The sequence below is a fragment of the Symphalangus syndactylus genome, chromosome 1 (assembly GCF_028878055.3).
Source record: "Symphalangus syndactylus isolate Jambi chromosome 1, NHGRI_mSymSyn1-v2.1_pri, whole genome shotgun sequence".
Classification (NCBI taxonomy): Eukaryota; Metazoa; Chordata; class Mammalia; order Primates; family Hylobatidae; genus Symphalangus; species Symphalangus syndactylus.
In genome coordinates, this window is record NC_072423.2 from 53728137 (window position 1) to 53740000 (window position 11864).

Here is an 11864-nt window from a genome sequence, read left to right on the forward strand (position 1 = left end):
TCCTCCAGACCCCAAAATGGTAGATTCACCGACAGCTTGCAGCATGTGCCTGGAAAAGCCACAGGCACTCAATGCCAGTTCATGAAAGCAGCTGGGAGGTGGGCTGTACCCTGCAAAGCCACAGAGGCAGAGCTGCCCAAGGCTGTGGGAGCCTACCTCTTGCATCAGCATGACCTGGATATGAGACATGGAGTAAAAGGAGATAATTTTGAAACTTTAAGGTTTAATGACTGCCCTATTGGATTTTGGACTTGCATGGGGCCTGTAGCCCTTTTGTTTTGGACAATTTGTCCCATTTGGAATGGGTGTGTTAACCCAATGCCTGTACCCCCATTGTATCTAGGAAGTAACTAACTTGCTTTTGATTTTACAGGCTCATAGGTCAAAGGGACTTGCCTTGTCTCAGGTGAGACTTTGGACTTGAACATTTGGGTTAATACTGGAATGAGTTAAGACTTTAGGGGACTGTTGGAAAGGCATGATTGTGTTTTGAAATGTGAGGACATGAGATTTGGGAGGAGCTGGGGCAGAATGATATGGTTTGGCTTGGTGCCCCACCCAAATCTCAATTTATAATCCTATAATCTTCATGTGTTGTGAGACCAACCTGGTGGAGATAATTAAATCATGGGGGTGGCTCCCCGCATGCTGTTCTCATGATAGTGAGTAAGTTCTCACAAGATCTGATGGTTTTATAAGGGGCTTCCCCCTTCGTTTGGCACTCATTCTCTCTCCTGCCACCCTGTGAAGAGGTGCCTTCCACCATGATTGTAAGTCTCCTTAGGCCCTACCGGCTATATGGAACTGTGAGTCAATTAAACCTCTCTTCTTTATAAATTACCCAGTTTGGGGTATTTCTTCACAGCAGCATGAGAAGGAACGAATACAAGTTAAACTATTAAATTTATAATAGTTTATGATATCTCCAGATTATCCCTTAAGGCAGAATTATTTCAGTAGGATTACACACCAGCATATTACCTTCAATCATAGATTAACATAGGTATTAACTGAGTAAAAAAAGAATAAATTGATGAATAGTTTGTAAAACAATTGCTCCTGGCCAAATAAATAAGTCTAATTTTGCAGACTATTTTCTTTCTTTTGACAAAACAAATACATCTGTATATTGGAATTCTAGAGAAATGTATAGTAGATTATGAGTCTTGTACTAAGAAGATACTCCTGGGCTAGAAAAAAGTATGTTAGAAGATATTAGCATATTAGTGGTAACTGAAATTATGGGGAAGGTATTCAGCTGTAACATAGGAAAAGGTATTAGCTATAGAAGTCTAAAACTCTGTGTTGATCACAATTATGCCTAAGTATTATAGATTAATTTTTTACCCTTTAATATTCTTCCTTTGAAATGGTATGTCTCCAATATTTTCCTAAAATTACTAAAAATAATTTTTTCATCTAAAGTTTAATCTTACCTGTTAAACTGGGCCTATTACTAACTTCTAGTAGCTGACGTTGTAAGGAACTCACACACTGGGGCCATACACAGCCATATCACCAGTTTCTGTAACTGTAACTGTTGGAAACTCTTGGGTAACCGTAACTATTGGAAACCCGAAAATGTTTTTAAAAGTACTACTGAAAGTAAATGAAATCGAATGAGACATCCACATCCAGCCAAAATGAAGTAACTAGAGTCATATTTACCCGCCTGCCTAAAATAACCAATCACTGAACAAAGCATATGGAACAATAGTTTTCAAGCCATTGGTCATCAGTTAAGAAATGAGTGATCCCACAAAGAAATGAAACAAACAAGGTGAACCCTACAATTATCCTATCTTGCTGCCTTGAGAGACTTTACAAATCATGGTGCAGGTGGGAAGAATAGAGGCAGAGTCCAGCAAATTATGTGAATTGAGTAAATAGAGCTAAGAGTTCAAGGAGAATAAGGCAGCTAGAATTTACAAGACACAGTATCAGGGATGAAAGCCTTGCAGATTCTCTCTGGAGGTTTGCAGAAGTCTCCCTTGGATAACGCTTTAAGCAGCAAATGCTTCTAAGAAAACTACCCAAGTTTTCTACTCATGAAAAGAGTCATCCAAAATATTAGTGGAAATAGTATCTGGTTGTTACATATGACGTGTTTCTATCTGAGAGAATGAAAAAGTTCATGATTTGTGGAGAGTTGGGTAGAATCCTCAGAAAAGTCTTGCCTCAGTGGTAGGGATTAATTAGCCATATGCTAACGTAATTCTATTCCCACCTAACAAATCTTGAAAGCAAGGCTTAAAAGGATCAAACTATTTTCAGGTAACCTCACTGCATGCCACAACAAATCTCAAAACTATATATAGGAATATGAAAATATACAGCACCAAGGAAGGTAAAATGCACAATGTATGGCATCCAAGGAAACATCAGATCCAGGAATGCAAAAAATACCAGAAAAGTAAACCAATTAGGAGAAAAAAACCAATCAATTAAAACTGACACAGAACTGATAAAGAAGTTATAACTAGCAAACAAATACATTAAACAGTTATAACAGTATCCCATATGTTTATAAATTAAGTAGAGACATTGATGATATAAAAAGGACCCAACTGAACTTCTAGAAATAAAGCTTACAATGCCTGAGATGAAAAATACATAGAATAAGACTAATGGCAGATTTAATATTGCCTAACAAAAAAGACTGGTGAATTTGAAGACATAGCAATAGAAACTGTCCAAAATGAAAGAAAGAAATAGTTTTAAAAATGAAGAGTACCAGTTATCTGTGAGATATCATCAGTCAACCTAATAAATGTGACACTTGAATCTATGAAAGAGAAGAAAATAAGGAGAGAACAGAAAAATATTTGAAAAAATCATGGTTAATTTTTTCATCTGTAAACTAAACTGTAAACAAAGAAATAGAGAACTCTCAAGAAACCCCAACCTCAAGATGTGTAAGAAACTATACCAAGGCATATCGTAATCAAATTACTCAAAACCAGTGATACAGAGAAAAATCTTTAGAAGAGCCAGATAAAAATAGACATGTAATGTGCAGACGAACAAAGATAAGGTTAACAGCAGATTTCTCATAAGTAACAATGCAAATGAGAAGAGAGAGGAGTAACATATTTAAAGTAATGGGGAGGGAAAGTCATTCTAGCATTTTATACACAGTAAAACATCTTTCAAAACAGGGCAAAATGAAGACTTTTACAGACATACAAAAGTTGAAAATAGTCATCACCAGCAGACCTGCACTACAAGAAATGTTAAATGAAGTCTTTCAGGAAGAAGGACAAAATGACACTAGATAGAAATACAGGTCTTCTGAAGCGAATGATCAGCTCCAAAATGATAATGACATGAAGAAATATGTGATTATTTTCTTATTTTTAAAAAACCTTTAAATAACAATTGACTGGTTATGCAACAAATGACAATATATTGAATAGTTTATAAAATATGTGTAAGTAAAAACTATGACAATAGCATGAAACCCGCAGAGAATAAATGTATTATTATATGGTTTTATACTGTTTTTGAAATGATATAATATCACTTGCATCCAGATTGCAAAGAAGTAAAATGGTCATTATTAGCAGATAACATGCTTACCCATATAGAAAATGTAATCAAGTCTGCAAAGAAGCTCATAAGCTAACAAGTGAGCTTAGTAAGTTTGCATAATATGGCATCAATATGCTAACAATGATTGGATACTGAAGCTAAGAAAACAATGCCTATACAATAGCATCAAAAATATGAAGTAATTTATACTTCTGTGCCACCAAAGAAAGTTAAACTACATTTCTGAGAGAAATTAAAGAAGTCCTGAATAAATCAAGATGTACCTCATTTCTCAGTCAGAAGACTCAATATTGTTAAAGTGCCAATTTTATCCAAATTGATCTAAAGATTCAACACAATCTGAATCGAAATTCCAAGACAAGATTGAAAAGTTTGTTTTAAAACCCACAAGGAAATGGAAAGGACATAGAATAGCCAAAACAACATCGTAAAGGAAGTACAAAGTTAAATGACTTACAATACCTAATTTCAAAGTTCATCATAAAGTTACAGTAACCAAAAAAATGAGGCATTGGATCAAAATATATCAATAGATGAATAGAACAAAATAGGGGATACAAAAATAAGCCCACATTTATGAAAAACTGATATTTTTACAATGTTGCAAAGACAAATTAGTGAAGAAAGAATAATTTCTTCATGAAAAGGTGCTGTTAAAATTGCATATCTATGTGAAAATAAATAAAATTTCACCATTACCTTGGACAATATGCAAAAATTAACTCAAAATTAATCATAATCCTAAACATAGAATCTAAAATTATAAAACTTCTAGATTTTAGGGGAAGAATACCTTTATGAACTTGGGATTGGCAAAGATTTCTTATGTACAGCACCAAAAGGACAAGAATAAAATAATAAATTGGATTTTATCAAAATGTAAAACTTCTAATCTTCTAAAGACACTGTTAAGGAAATGAAAAGACAAGTCACATATAGGAAGAAAATATTTGTAGGGGATATATCTGATAAAGGACTTGTATCCAGAATATAAATGTTAAAAAAAGAAACTTTCAAAACTCAATTAAAACCACAATGAGATACCACTACACACCTATTTGAATGGCTACAATTAAAATACTGATCATATTAAAAGTTGGCTAGGACGGTAAGAAATTAAAACTCTCATACACTGCTTGTGGGAATATAAAATGGTACAACCACTGTAGAAAATATTTTGCAGTTTCTTAGAGTTAATGCATGTTCTATGATCTGGCCATTACACATCTTGTTGTTTTCTCAAACCTAGAAGTTTCTGATCGTGACTGCCTTGTTATTGTTATGATCCTGGTTGTACATACCTCTATAAAGATCTTCTTTATAAGTCCCCTCAGCTATACCAAAGGAGAGTGGCACTTTTCTTATGTTCCCCCAACCTCAGTGTCTCAACTATTTAGTCATTCCCTGGAGACATTATAATAGACAGATAAAAGAAAGACATTCTTTGGGAGGCTGAGGCGGGCAGATCACGAGGTCAGGAGATTGACACCGTCCTGGCTAACGCGGTGAAACCTCGTCTCTACTAAAAATACAAAAAAATTAGCCGGGCGTGTTGGCGGGCACCTGTAGTCCCAGCTACTCGGGAGGCTGAGGCAGGAGAATGGCGTGAACCCAGGAGGTGGAGCTTGCAGTTAGCTGAGATTGCGCCACTGCACTCCAGCCTGGGCGACAGAGCGACACTCTGTCTCAAAAAGAAAAAAAGAAAGACACTAACAAAAAAAACAGCAAAAAAAAAAACAAAAAAAAAAGATCCAAAGTTACTATTCCTTCCTGTATTTGTTAATAATAATTATAATTCAATTCAGCAAATCTATACTAAATACTCACAAAAGACCATGCACTGGACTAGGTTCTAAAATATAAAGATGATTGGATACAATTTCTGTCCTTGGGGAGCATGTGATTTGTCAATGATTTGAGGAAAAGTATATAGAAACTTTTGTAGAAAATAACAAAGTGATCATTCATTGTGTTCTCTGTAATAACTACATATTTCATTCATAGTCTTGATACTTTTAGGTCTAAATATTTTGAATGAATATTTTTCAAATGATATTTCTCTGTCTTAATACTCATTTCAAAGCAATCAGAATGAAGAGAGTTTGAAGAAAAGTGCTGGATAAGCCATACTGAGATAACAGTAAAATTCAAATTCACAAGTAGAATTATTTTGTTGCATTTTAGGGCAAATTTAAGAGATTTTACCTAACTGAGAGTCAACCATCTACAAGGTTAGCTCATCAACAGTGTCACATTTATTCTCATCAGTAAAAATTATTCGAGGGCCTCTCATGAGCACAGAGCCTCCCTAGAAGTAGGTTACATGGGAATTCCAGTGGTGTGAGGAACGAGGCTGCACCCAAACGCGAGATTTTTCTTGATGCCTGTTCCAAACAGCAAGTGTAATACAAGGAAGTGTAGTTCATAAATGGCACCAAATGAAGCAAACTTTATGGTCGAGACAATTATACTAAAGCTTTTAACATAAAGATAATTCAGTCACAGACTATGTGAAAGTTAAAAAAAATTAAAGCAAACACTTAAAGCCCACTTAAAATTGGGCCCAATTAAACTAATACCTGGAATATCTAAGCTTTTTTGCTCTCAACATTAAAAACTGTGTAATATCAAATTAAAAACATAAAAGAAGTTATAGTCGTCTCTGAGTGAACATGGTAAAAACAAGACACAAACATCAGCAATACGAGATCTGCTCCAAAAAAACCCAAATTTGTAGGAATTTTAGAATGCATGAACCTTCAGATTTAGGTCATTTCCTGCCAAATAATTTATTTGGTTAGGCCTCTTAAGTGCTTCAATATGTTAATCCATGTGGCCTTCTCCAAATTGTGCTTACACAGTTACTAAAGTGAACGCTCATATTGAACTGAAACACCTTAGTTTTTAAATTGTTGAAATTCAAAGATAATATGTAGGAAAATTAAATATGTAACAAAATTAAACAAATATGTTTATGTAACAAAATTTTATGTAACAAAATTAAAATGCAATGCTAAATTGCTTTGTATAAGCCTCTTTTCCAAGTCAAACTTCATGTAATCAGCAATCTAAAGTAAATCAGACGAATAATTGACAACTTAAAGTTTCAAACTTGGGGAGTATGTTCATATTCACAACTGTGTATTTCAGAAAACTCATGTGAGATTATTAAGTAATATGACCATTAAATATTCTTATATATGCAAGTCATTTCCCAGTCATAATGAGGTCTAAGTATCCTTATATTGCTAACAGCTTTAGAACTGCCTTCAGAACATATAGCCTACAATTCCAAGCATATACAGCACTGACAAATCTCTGATTTGTGTGGGTTCAATTTTTGAAACAATCAAAATAAATTCACAAACAATGAGTAAAATGAATGACTAGCTAGAATATTATTTGTATTATTCTGTTTTCATGCTGCTGATAAAGACATACCCCAAACTGGGTAATTTATAAGGAAAAAAAAATGTTTAATGAACTCACAGTTGCACGTGGCTGGGGAGGCCTCACAATCATGGCAGAAGGCAAAAGGCAAATCTTACATGGCAGCAGGCAAGAGAGAATGAGGGCCAAGCCAAAGCAGAAACCCCTTATAAAACCATCAGATCTAGTGAGACGTATTCACTACCATGAGAACAGTATGGGGGAAACCACCCCATGATTCAATTATCTCCCACTGGGTCCCTCCCACAACATATGGGAATTATGGGAGCTACAATTTAAGGTGAGGTTTGGGTGAGGACACAGCCAAACCATATCGCTATTTTTGTCTCATGTTGTGAGCAGGAAACTTCCCAACATAGCTATAAAGTTGGTTATGAAGATGGTGCCTAAGCAAGAGCTGTAAGAACACATTGGGGGAAAAAAAAACATAAACCTTCCAAATAGGATATGTAAGTACATATTGTGGCTAACTGAAATGAAATTTTGTAGCCACATCTCAATTAATATGTACTACAGACATGGTGATTCTTTAAAATAGGCCCATCAATGCCTCCCCATCACTTACAGCAGATAATCTTGGTATGCAACATCCGTCATCATCTATTTTCTGTCTGCCTTTCCAAATATATCTTTAGCCATGCTCTGAGTTCTGAACACTGATATATTTAATGATTCCCTAAATAGATCCGTGCTTTTCCATCTCTGGTCTCATCTTTCAAGGACCAGCTTACACATCATCTCTTTTATTAGATTTCCCTAAACTTCCAGCCAGAAATGGTATTTCTCCCCTCAAAACCACTACTTTTCTGTGACCATATCACATCCTGTGTTGTGAGAAACTAGTTATTTCCACATCCCTTGAGGCCAAACCATATTTTGTGCTCTGGTTTACTGAGGGTAGGGGGATCCTTCCCTGAAAAAAAATAAATGTGTGCTACTTTTCCACTTTAAGCCACAACATCTTCCACTGTGCCAGGAGCAATGCCTCAGAAATAACAGAGGCAAATAAATGTTTGTTGCATGAATATATGAAAGAGAAAGGTGACTTACAATGTCCATACAAGGGTTGAAATGTAACCACGAGATCTCATTTTAACTTAATTTTTTTTCTGCACATCACTACAGTTTTCCCAAATATATCTGGTTGAATCTTAATATGTTGTGTTACCTGATAAAAGATCAAGTGGACAAGAAATTTCAGAAATGCTGAGTTTTAAAATGTTAAGCAGGATTTGTTTTTTGAAATTTCAGAGTATCTGTAATTATACCATAGTGCTTTATATCTCTTGAAAAAGTGGAATAGAATATTCAGTGTTTACAACATGTTTTGCCACAAAATATTTGGTCTTTCTCAAGAAAACACAATGGGGCTACTCTCTGCTAATTGTATACTGAGAATCAAAACACAAGTAGGATTAAACTCCTGCTAATTAATTTAGTAATAAGTCTAGAAATAGAAAAAATGAAGTATTAATAGTATGCAATTTTATTTATACAAATAATTTAAGGAAAGGTTGCCACTCATGTTGAATTCTAGGTAAAAAAAAAAAGAAGCACTAGTTTCCTAAAAGAAAAAAAATAGGACGTATTATTACCCACAGATTTAATTTTTCCTCCCAAAATTGAGCAAGATCATGGAGCATGATCATTTGTTCAACAGGGAATTCACGTGAAATTTTCTTTATTAACTGGCTGGAATAGGATACTTGAAATACTTTCCTCCCTTAGAGTATATTGGTTTAGGATAAGTAGTCCTCTTTTTAAACTATCACTTTGTTATATATAAAATGAAAGGATCACTTTCTCTCCATCATTTGGCATGTCGTCAAAGATGTGATTATTTTCCTCTCTAATCTAAATAACCTCACACCACATTCCCTGAAAGGCAATCTCATCATTCAGCTTCATGATTCTCCTTCCAATCTCCCCCAACCTCAGCACAAAGGCCTACAGCTAGCTGCTTTGGTCTCTGAATTTCTAACTTACTTTTTTGGAAATCTGATAATATTTGAAATACCAGTTAAAATCTAGCAATATAATGTTTCTTATGAATGCTTCCCCGCCAAAAATCTAATAACATTGCACAAAAAAAAGACAAAGTAACAATTTTCTTTCTTCAAAACCACTCAGCTATGCAATCTTGAGTTCTTTTAAACCTTCAGAAGATATGATCAGTATGCATAGGAAAAGTCGTGTCTCTTACTTAACTTTGCAAGAGTGCACTGCGAAGCATTAATAGCGGCATTGCTGTGTTAATAAACTTCAGTCAAAATGCTTTGGGAGATAATTTGATTAAAAAAAAGAATAAAAAATACCGAAGCTGAAATATGGCTTTTATAAGCTGCAAGATCAATTCACCATGTGCTTTTTTAATCAACTGAAATATATACATTTAAACAGAAAATACAGATGACTTAACATTCTCCCATATCATGTCAGTCAGCATGACTAGTTTCTCATAATTTTTTTTTAGAAAACTCTCTTGTGCTCTGACTTATGGGGAAAAAAACTTTCCATGAAAAATGTGTGCTACTTTTCCACTTTTGGCCTTGTATGTGCTTCTTCTCTGCCTTAATTGCAGTATAAATCAACTGTAAAAGAAGATTTACAGTGATTACGCCTCACTTAGAGAGCTGCGAAGATTGATCTGGAAGTGGTATGTTTGTCAAGCCCCAGGTCTACTTCTCATTGTAGCTGGTTCTACACTGAATCCCAGGACATATATGGCGATATTCAAAATTAAATTGATGTGAGAGGAGAAAGTTCTGGTGGGTCACTCTGTTCTCTGTGTTCTCACTGAATATACCTAATCACTTACCCTTCCAAAACACTAGGGCAAAAGACTTTACAAACAATGTGAACTTCAAACTCATTTACTACGTTAGGAGAAAAGATGACCATAACTACTGAATGGATCCTGTATATCCTCCCATTTCCTCTTTATGTGATCAACTGGGTGGGATAGCAACAGAAACAGAAATCTTCCTGTTTTGAGTAGATGAATTATTAACACTGCCATCAATAACTTATTAAGGAAGGGCTATATTCAGGTCATTGTAGTAGTTTCTTGAAGAGAGGTTCATCAATCCTTACTTTTATGAAGTTTGTTTTCTTTCTACTGGAAGTTTATTCCTTGATGTGATCACATCAAAGCAACACATGAACATAAAATTAAGAAACAAGTAGACATAATGTAGGATGTGCTTTCATATCTTTCCTCCTTCAAAAGTTCTGGAACATGTTGAATTTTGGTCTAAGCTCAGTAGCAGGACCTAACTTCCATACCTTTACCATCTGCACCTTTGCCCATACTGTTGGCATTCAGTCAAGTGTCACTCTTGTTAAAAGATGAAATAGCAGGTCTTTTAGCTTTCTTCTTGTTAGATTTCTTTGAAAGAGTCTTTTTTATAACTTAATTGCTTCAGTTAAAAAGTGACCTCAGTGATTTCTTGATGAAAAGTAATAAAACCTCTAATAAATTATTAGGACAGCTGTTTGCTAACTTGCCAATATATCTCTTTTAAAAATGGGCTCCTCTTTCCAAACAACACTCCTGAAAGATCATGTTTTCTTGTTCAATTGTTCCCTACTTTTATCGTTTTCCTATAGCAGAAAGCTCCTGTTGAATAGACAAGTGCCAAAGATTTTCACTGTCAGCTCATATGAGGACTCAGAAAGGAATGTAATCATACTTAAAAAATAAAGTATATTATCAAATCTAGAAATTAGCTAGTAATTGAAATTATCATCACAGTGTTTTAACTGATGACCATTGAACTCTTTTCCAGCAAACGGCTCATAGAGCATTAATTGCACGTCACATTACAGATCTGCAGAGTTAAGTTCCATCTTGCCCTTGGGACTGTGAGGTCTAAAGCAACTTTGTAAGTGTCTTTCAGGATTAAAAAAAAAAAAAAATCATTAAACTGCAGGAGTTCTATTAGGTCTGCTAAAATATGTGCCCCACCGTCCTTTCAAATGTCATCCCCTGACCCTCAAAGCTCTATTACTGAGTTTCTACCATATTTCGACACTGCTGAGGAGCTCTACCTCCTATGTCTCCCCATAGCACCTCAAGTATGTTCTTAACACACCCCAGAAAATCATTTCCCACATAAAGCACATCCAATGAGTTTAGAAAGGGAGGTTGATTCTGATTTCATTTTTTTCCAATCAATGTTTTGCATAAGGGGGACTACCTGGATCTTTTTCTTTTATAGTCCTATAAACATTTTAATTCATTATTTAAAATAACTCATATAACTCCTGGTCACAAAGAAGGAAACAACAGACACTGGGGTCTACTTGAGGGTGAAGGCTGGGAGGAGGGAAAGGAGCGGGAAAAATAACTATTGGGCACTACTAGGCTTAGTACCTAGATAACTAAATAATCTGTACAACAAACCCCATGAGGGAGAAAACGAGTTACAAAACAAACAAGTTTACCTATATAACAAACATGCACATGTACCCCTGAACCTAAAATAAAGTTTAAAAAAATAATAATTCATAATATTGACTATACTAATATAAAAATAGAATCCTAATCTAGGAACAAAAAGTAGAATATTTTGTCTCTGGTATTAATCAGTAAATTATATTATGAGATCTAATTATCTGCATTATGAAGTTTGCAAGAAGCAAAAAAAGAAAAGTTGATAAAAGTTAATGAAAGATAGATTCAAAGATATGACTACATGCTGACTTCATACAAACATTCACAGAATTATGAATCTTATTTTTCAAATTTCATTAATTCAAAAGGGGCTTCTTCTTTTTCTATATAATTTATACAGGGCTTGGTTTGACCTTGGATCAATCATTTTGTTGATTTTCACCATGAAAAGATTTTTATTTCCCAA

At 34.7% G+C, this 11864-nt stretch overlaps 1 protein-coding gene and 1 long non-coding RNA gene across 3 annotated transcripts in view; one reads left to right on the forward strand and one right to left on the reverse strand.

The window, feature by feature from the left end:
* Positions 1-11864, forward strand: part of CCDC178 (coiled-coil domain containing 178) — a 515586-nt gene that overhangs the window by 500994 nt on the left and 2728 nt on the right. The window lies entirely within an intron of this gene.
* Positions 1-11864, reverse strand: part of LOC129458791 (uncharacterized) — a 52333-nt gene that overhangs the window by 2961 nt on the left and 37508 nt on the right. The window lies entirely within an intron of this gene.